An 8,129-nucleotide genomic window follows, 5' to 3' on the forward strand; every position below is an offset into this window, starting at 1 on the left:
GTCGTAATGTTACATCGAATTTACGACGATTTTACATTTACTAGCAAATCTCTCGTTATCAATGTATAATCGTCGTAATTCGTCGTAATTCGTCGTAAATTGTACGTCGAGTTTACGACGATTTTTTTATACTACGGTGTTACGACGGTTTTAAAATTAGACGTAAGATCGTCGTAAAATCGTTGTAAACTTGCGACGATTTGAAAACCGTCGTAAAGGACCGTTGGAAAACGATTGTTTTCTTGTAGTGTCAGCCTAAGTGCATCAGTGTACCATATGACATCTTCTCTAATCCCAAGCATCTCGAGTGTATGATAATCAATACAGGGCGTTGGTTTGATGTTCAGCTTCTTGAAGCGCCTTGCATAATCGACTCTTGGGTTAATCACCTTCCCAATGTATCTGATCTTTGGTGGCTCGGGAATCGCATGGGCTTCTTTTGAGTGTTGGAGCAGCCTCATCACTCGACCTCATGTTTTTCGTCTGGCTCGGATCAGCATGTACTCTCCAAGGGTATTATCATCAGGTATTGCCTTGGAGCTGTCACGAGTGCGACGACTTCTTCGAGACTCGGCTTGTTCCATTTTCCTACAAGTCAAGGTAATTCTCGGAAAATGAGTGAATATGGATGCTGAATTTAACATATTAGCGATTAGGGATACTAATCAGAGTATCAAGAGATTGGTTAAAACAATTAGCCAGCGTAATTGATATCAAATCGAAAATCGAGTAGTTCATGACCAGATTCGGATTTTTGATTCTCTTAACACAGAAAATTTCTAAAAATTGGTTTAATTGAGCAATTTCCGTGTCAAACTATAGGTTACCTAATACTAATCACTAATCACACAAGACTTGATCAAATTTATCAATTTTTCTGTTCCAAATTCGATTTTTTCAAAGCATATAGAATCCAAATTTCAAAATTATCAATTTCTCTTAAGCTAGGTGTTAAAATTGATTTCCAGACAACCTAGAAGGATAATTTATTGTTCTTAAGCTATCTCCACCACTAATAAACCAAGATTTGGGCTTTCTAAGAAAACCCTAAATTCCAAAATCCAATAAAAATGGCGAGTTTGAGCTTCATACCTTGCTGGAAAGAGAGATTTGATGATAGATTTGAAATCAGCTTTGAAAAAGAGTGAGGTTTGGTCCAATAATATCTTAAAAATCTTAAGAATTTAAAAAGATGTTCTATCTCCTAAATCACCAAGTCTTTTGGAAGAGAAGAGAAAAAGGAGTTTTGATCCAAAAAGTATGTTTCCTTTCTTTAAAAAACGTTTTTGTGGCAAAAAGGGGAAATATTAGGGAATTCAAAAGCTTATGGAAACTTACCTTACTTGTTTGATACGCAACCGGGAATTAAAATCTTACGGAAAATCTAAATGGGCTTTTCCGGGAATGTTCTGGGAATTGTCGGGAATCACTGTTTAAGGTAAACATATGCTTGCCTGCGGTAAACATAAACTCGGCCGCGGTCACATTCACGGTGCCGCGGTCGAAGATGTGTTAGCTGCGGGTCGGTTGGTTGCAACCATGGCCCAGTTTCCTGCGGCCTTCGTCCATCTTTCAGGTTTTTGCCAGGCCAATCAGCTAAAAACCTCTCCTTCTTTTTCGGTTTTTCTATTTTTCTGATTTTTTGTGTTTTTGTTTTATAAAGGTACCTGAAACTAAAAAAAAAAAAAGAAACATAAATTGCAAAAAACAAAAAGAAAATTAAAAGAAAGTGTACCTAAATGGGTTGCCTTCCATTAAGCAATTTTGTTTTAGGTCGTTTAGCTCGACTTAAGCATGAAAGATCAGGTTGGTTGAAATGGCACTCCACTTGATGTGCCTTTATCATTTCCGGGCGCTGGAGGTTTGGCTTCTACTTCTTGAGGCCCCAACTTCTTTCCTTTACTCTTCTTTTGGACTTTAACGTTGTTTAAAACCCTTTTCGTGTTCTCGATCAGTTCTTGTATCTGGTCCTCACTAGTCTCTGTTGCATCTGGTGGAATATCGTCTAGGACAGTGTAATAAAACTTCATGCGGTCTACATTTAGGAAGACAGCATGCTGGTTTGCATGATCGATTACTGCTCCTATAGTAGCTAGAAACGGTCGCCCGAATATAAGTGGTCTCTCCTTGTCTTGATTCATTTCCAGAACTTGGAAATCTGTTGGAACAATCTTGTTCCCAACTAGAACTTGCAGATCATGAATCGCCCATTCGCTATCTTTTTGAGATGAATCTCCAAAGATAACCTTAACTGTCGATGTCCTTAAGGTTTTTATACCCAACTTTACGGCAAACATCTTAGACATGATGTTGACATTGGCTCTGGAATCGCATAAACAGTCTGTGAACTTGATTCTTGAAATGAAACATTGGAAAGAAAAACGTCCCGGGTCATCGGCTTTTGTAAGTCTTTGAAACAGGGAACATTGAGGTACTTTGAATGGTGGTTGCTTAGCATCGACATCCTTGTAGAGAGGTATAAATACGGGGGTTTCTTTCATCATCTCTCTTGGTCTCAACTCCTTCTTCAGGCAGCGTGGTTGTGACATTGCAAAATCTCTTGGGGTTGTCTTCAACTCTCCCGGGAAGAGCTCCATTTTGTCTCTTCATAGAGTCGGCTGTTTGGGCAACTTAGACGTCTAGCTTTTTGACGTGAGAAGATAAAGCTTCAAACTTCCCGTTCAGATCATTGTACATGCAGTCAATTTTCACGATCATGTCTTTAGCTGCTTTCTCGTTTGTCATAACAAGCTGTTGGATAGACTGTTCAAGTCTTCCAATTTGCGAAGCTAACTGGTTTGTTGTAACTCCCTGCTGATGTCCAAATTGATTGTTAAATCCCATACCTTGATAGTATTATGGATGTCGCGGCTGAAAGATTCCAGTCCCTCCGAAATTTCCACCTTGGAACTTGTTTTGGAAGGGTTTCTGCTGCGGTGGATAGTGCTGGTCTTGAAGATTCTCCACATTTGGATTGCGATAAGAGATATTTTTGTAGTTTGCATTCCAGAAGTTGTTGTTGAAACCATTGTTGAAGCGATTCGGATATGCTGCTTGAACTCCTACATAGCTCACTTCTTCTTCTTGAATGCTGGATTAGTGTGATCGGTATCACAAGGTCATTCGTCTTCTACACCATTGTTGGCCTCACAAGCATGGATTGGGCGATTGTGGCTTTTTAAAAGCTGGCTCATCATGTTCTTCAACTCGGTTATCTCCTTGTTATCTGTTCCAGTCTGCTTTGTCGATCGATCATATTCCGGACAATCATTGCTATTGGCTTGAGCTAAATTTTTGATGAGGGCTCTCCTTTGTGCTATCGTCTTCTGTCCAAAATCTCAATTGCTAGCTGTATCAAGTGAAAGTTTGTATTTTGGTGCAAACCTCTGTAAATTGTGCTCAGCAGGCTTGATCTGGGAAATCCATGGTGAGGGCAGTCACGTTCATACCCTTTAAAACGCTCCCAGGCTTCATAGAAAGGTTCAGCTGATCCTTGCTGAAAACTTGAGATCTTGGTTCTCAGCAAGTTCGACCTTGACTTAGTATAGAAGTGGTTCAAAAAAGCAGGTTTACATTCTTCCTAGTTAGTGATCGATCCTGCAGGCAAAAATTTCAACCAACGGTGAGCTTTATCTGCTAATGAAAAGGAAACAACTTATACTATAAATAGTCTGCTAGGACTTGGTTTGTCCTCATCATGCTGCAAATTTCTTCAAAGAGTTCAATGTGGTCCATTGGATGTTCGGAAGGAACTCCATGAAACTGGTTTTGTTTCACCAAAGAGATGTGATAGAATTATGGAACCAACGGAAGCAACGGATGAACCGCGAGTCGAGGTTCAGGGCAAGGAACAAGACCAAGCCACCGACCCAGACGATGTCCTGTTCGTGCCAGCCGGTCCTATGAACAGATCACGTACCAAAATGCTTACGGGAGCAATCCAGCGTGTGCTTACCGGTCTTAGGATCCAAGGCCAAACGACAGGTCCAACACCGGAACCAAGTCACAAAGCTATGACCGTGATCATGTACTCAGGTCCGAACTTACTTGGTTGGGGTGCTGTTTTAATACTCTTTTTCCTTATATTCGGGTTTGTCCCACTGGGTTTACCGAATGGGGTTTTAACAAGGTTAAGGCAACATCCATCTCACGACCATGGTTTGTTCGCGGCTTGGTACGCTACTTAGAAGTTCAAGAGTTTTTCGGCAAAGGATGCGAAGGGTCATTCAAGGAAGTTTGATCGTTTTTCATCGTTTTCTTTTTTTCATTTATTTTTTTTATTTCCAATGCATGACCGATGGTCTTCTAAAGCCTCTATATAAAGGCATCGTTGTATTCAGACTTGATCATCATTTTTCTCTTAATAAAAATTATCTTTTAGTTTTCTGTTTTGTTCTTCATGAACTTTTCGATATTTGGTGGTTAGCCATTTGATCGTTCAGGTTTATCAAGTAGTTCTCATCCTACTTGACGCAGCCTTCATCAACAGAGAGTGAGAGAGATCATAGTCATATCTGGGGCTTAGGGATTTTCGGGACTTGTCTCACACCCTAACATCCGATATCGCGACCCTTGTCTTTCTTTGTTTCCATCCCCTCGTTTTCGTTCTTTTCTTTGGATTAGAACCTAAGGATATTCGGGTTTACACCCACGCCTTAGCTTCTCTTTCTCTGAATCGATCTAGAATCAAGGATCTATCAACCTCACCGAACCAAGTGTGTGACAATTCAAGGACGGATTTTATCAGGATCTTATCAAGTGGTATCAGAGTCACGCACTTGCAAAAATTTGGTATTATCTTTCCTTGTCTTTTAAAATTCAGTCTTTTCTCATCTGCCTCTTGTAAATCATTTTTAAAAAAAAAAGATCAAAAGTCAAACCAAAAAAATATAAAGAAGTCCAAAAGTTTACAAAAAAAAAAACGATTCAAATTCTTTTCTATCTATCTGTTCTTTCTTTTCTCTTAAGTTTCCGACTTGCTTGATTCACCGTTTCGGTTAAAGGCTTTAATCGAGTTGTCAATTTAGTTTACCTAGAACCGGGGAGAAACTCTAGTGTGTTGTGAGGTCCTTAAGAGAGTGAGTGAATCAAAGAGAGAAACACTAGTGAGGAATATTTGTACTAACATGTTTGTTCATTTTGCGAGGTACTTGTATGTCATCCGACCTATCTCTGAACGACTGTGAATTCTTCACGTTTCGTGACGGTAATCACGTACGGTGGTTTAGTCTCCAAGAGATGGAGGCGAAGCTCAATCAGATAACCGAGATGATGGAACGAATGAGCCAACGTATGGAACGGCTTGAAGGTCAGCCGAGACAAATGGAAGGAAGAGGAAGCGACAAAAATTGCGAGGAACCAAATACATCTACGAAGAGATCGGAATTTCGACCAAGAGATTGACAATCCCTTTTATGCCGATAATCACTCATCAGGAAGCAGCCGGATGAGAACGCAAGGCAACCGCGGGGCACACCATGGACGAACAGGTAGGAAACCGAGACCGAGGAAACGCTTTCCCTGCAAGAAACCCAAACGAACGCTATGAATGTGAACGACATCAGCAGCGATATGAGGCCGAACCGGCTAGAGGACGGAATGACAACGACCTAGGAGGCATGAAGCTTCGGATCCCAGCGTTCTACAGAAAGAACGACCCCGACGCCTTTCTAGAGTGGGAAAAGAAAGTTGATATCGTCTTTGGCTGTCAAGATCTATCGGAGAGGAAGAAGATAAATCTAGCGGCTTAAGAGTTCAACGGATATGTAATAGATTGGTGGGATCAGATAGTGACCAGCCGGATAAGAAATGGAGAACGACCGATAGAGACATGGGAAGAAATGGTCATTCTAATGCGGCAACAGTTCGTGCCCGCGCATTATCATCGCGAGTTGCACACCAAGCTCAGGCGATTGACTCAATGCACTAAGTCTGTAGAAGACTACCACCAGGAGGTGGAGTGACTAATGCTAAAAGCCGACGTTTTTGAACCGGAGGACGCTACGATGGCAAGGTTTTTGAGTGGCCTAATACGAGAGCTACAAGATCGAATGGAGCTACAAGAATATCATGACATGCATGAAATGCTACAAAAGGCGATTCTTGTTGAACAACAGCTCAAACGCAAAGGGACGGGTCGGTATACTTTTGGGTCAAGTTCTTGGCCAACTTACTGGGAAGACAAAGCCGTATACCTTACGCGTTCTAACAACAGGCCCAAGATGGAAGCCAAACCCAGCCAAAACTTTGCAGACTACAAAGGCAAGACCAAAGCCACTTCAGCCAGGACTCGTGACATCGAATGTTTTAAATGCAGAGGCAAGGGACATTATGCGAATAAGTATCCAAACCAAAGGGCGATGATCTTACTAGAGACCGGCAAAGTCATATCCAAAGCAGAAGACAATCCCGAGCCAATATATGATGATGAAGCTGAGGAAGAGTACGCGGCTGAAGGAGAATTGCTTGTGGCGCGGCGAATGTTGGTGTCACAAGAACCAATCCGAGAAGAGGATCAAAGGGAGAATCTTTTCCACACACGGTGTTTGGTCATGGGAAAGACCTGTAGCATGGTCATCGATGGAGGAAGTTGCACGAACGTTGCTAGCCAGAGCATGGTGGAGAAGTTAGGAATGGAAACGACGAAACATCCGCATCCTTACAATCTCATATGGCTTAACAACCAGAAGCAGCTCAAAGTCACCAAGCAGGCCACGGTTCCCTTTAAAATTGGACGATATGAAGATGAAGTGCTATGTGACGTCCTACCTATGGAAGCTGGCCACATTTTGTTGGGACAGCCGTGGAAGTACGACCGTAAGACGATCCATGACGGATTTTCTAACAAGCACTCGTTTGAACATCAAGGACGGAAGGTCATCCTGGCCCCTCTGTCCCCACGTGAGGTTTATTTGGATCAAATCCAACTGGAAAAGAACAGCAAAGGAAAAGCCACACTGAGCGACCCCCTAAACACATCAAACACCAAATATGTGAGCGAGAGTTCGAGTGAACCACCCAAAAAAAGCCTTAATCAACCAACCCGTGAGGAGAGAGACACTTTTTGTGAGGCCGAGAGAGATCAAACAAGACATGAGTGATAAGCAACCTTTTATTTTGCTCATGTTCAAATCAGCTTTGGCTAGCACTTCTAAAACTGAGTCGGAGCTTCCGAGCAAAATTTCTTCGGTTTTGCAGGAGTACGCCGACGTTTTCCCCGAAGACAATCCAGGAGGTCTACCGCCGATCCGAGTCATAGAACACCAGATAGACCTCGTGCCTGGAGCGTCCCTACCGAACCGGCCCGCTTACCGAACTAACCCAGTAGAAACTAAGGAGCTACAGCGCCAGGTCAATGAGTTGATGGCAAAGGGCTACATCAGAGAAAGCCTGAGCCCATGCGCTGTTCCTCTACTTCTGGTGCCAAAGAAAGATGGGACGTGGCGGATGTGTGTGGACTGCCGAGCCATAAACAACACCACGGTAAAGTATCGCCATCCCATCCCACTCTTAGATGATATGCTAGATGAACTCTATGGGTTTAGTGTGTTTACAAAAATCGATTTGAAAAGTGGTTACCATCAGATCCGAATGAAGGAGGGAGATGAATGGAAGACCGCATTCAAAACCAAGCATGGGTTGTATGAATGGCTGGTCATGCTGTTCGGTCTAACGAACGCACCTAGTACCTTTATGCGATTAATGAACCATGTGCTTAGAGCGTTCATAGGCGTCTTTGTAGTTGTGTGCTTTGATGACATCATGATCTATAGCAAGAGTCTAGAGGAACATATGAATCATCTAAAACAAGTGTTAGAAGTACTTAGGAAGGAACGATTGTTCGGAAATTTTAAAAACTGTTCTTTTTGTACGGATAACGTGCTGTTTCTAGGCTTTGTTGTCAGCTCTCAGGGCATACATGTGGACGAAGAGAAAATCAAAGCTATCCGAGACTGGCCAAGTTCCAAGACGGTAGGAGAAGTTCGAAGCTTCCACGGCCTGGCCGGATTCTATCGCTGATTCGTCCGAGACTTCAGCACCATCGCAGCCTCTCTCACCGAAGTCATCAAGAAAGATGTTGGATTTAAATGGGAACAAGGCCAGGAGGAGGCGTTCAAGTCACTTAAACA

The 8,129-nt window shown here is 42.5% G+C and overlaps 1 non-coding gene across 1 annotated transcript; it reads left to right on the forward strand.

Moving 5' to 3' along the window:
• The first annotated feature begins 3,419 nt into the window (after positions 1-3,419).
• On the forward strand, positions 3,420-3,526 carry LOC112090032. The gene has a single exon (XR_002901391.1). It is a non-coding gene; the product is annotated as a small nucleolar RNA R71 (small nucleolar RNA).
• Positions 3,527-8,129: the final 4,603 nt, after the last annotated feature.

Source organism: Eutrema salsugineum, unplaced genomic scaffold (assembly GCF_000478725.1).
Source record: "Eutrema salsugineum unplaced genomic scaffold, Eutsalg1_0 scaffold_11, whole genome shotgun sequence".
NCBI lineage: Eukaryota > Viridiplantae > Streptophyta > Magnoliopsida > Brassicales > Brassicaceae > Eutrema > Eutrema salsugineum.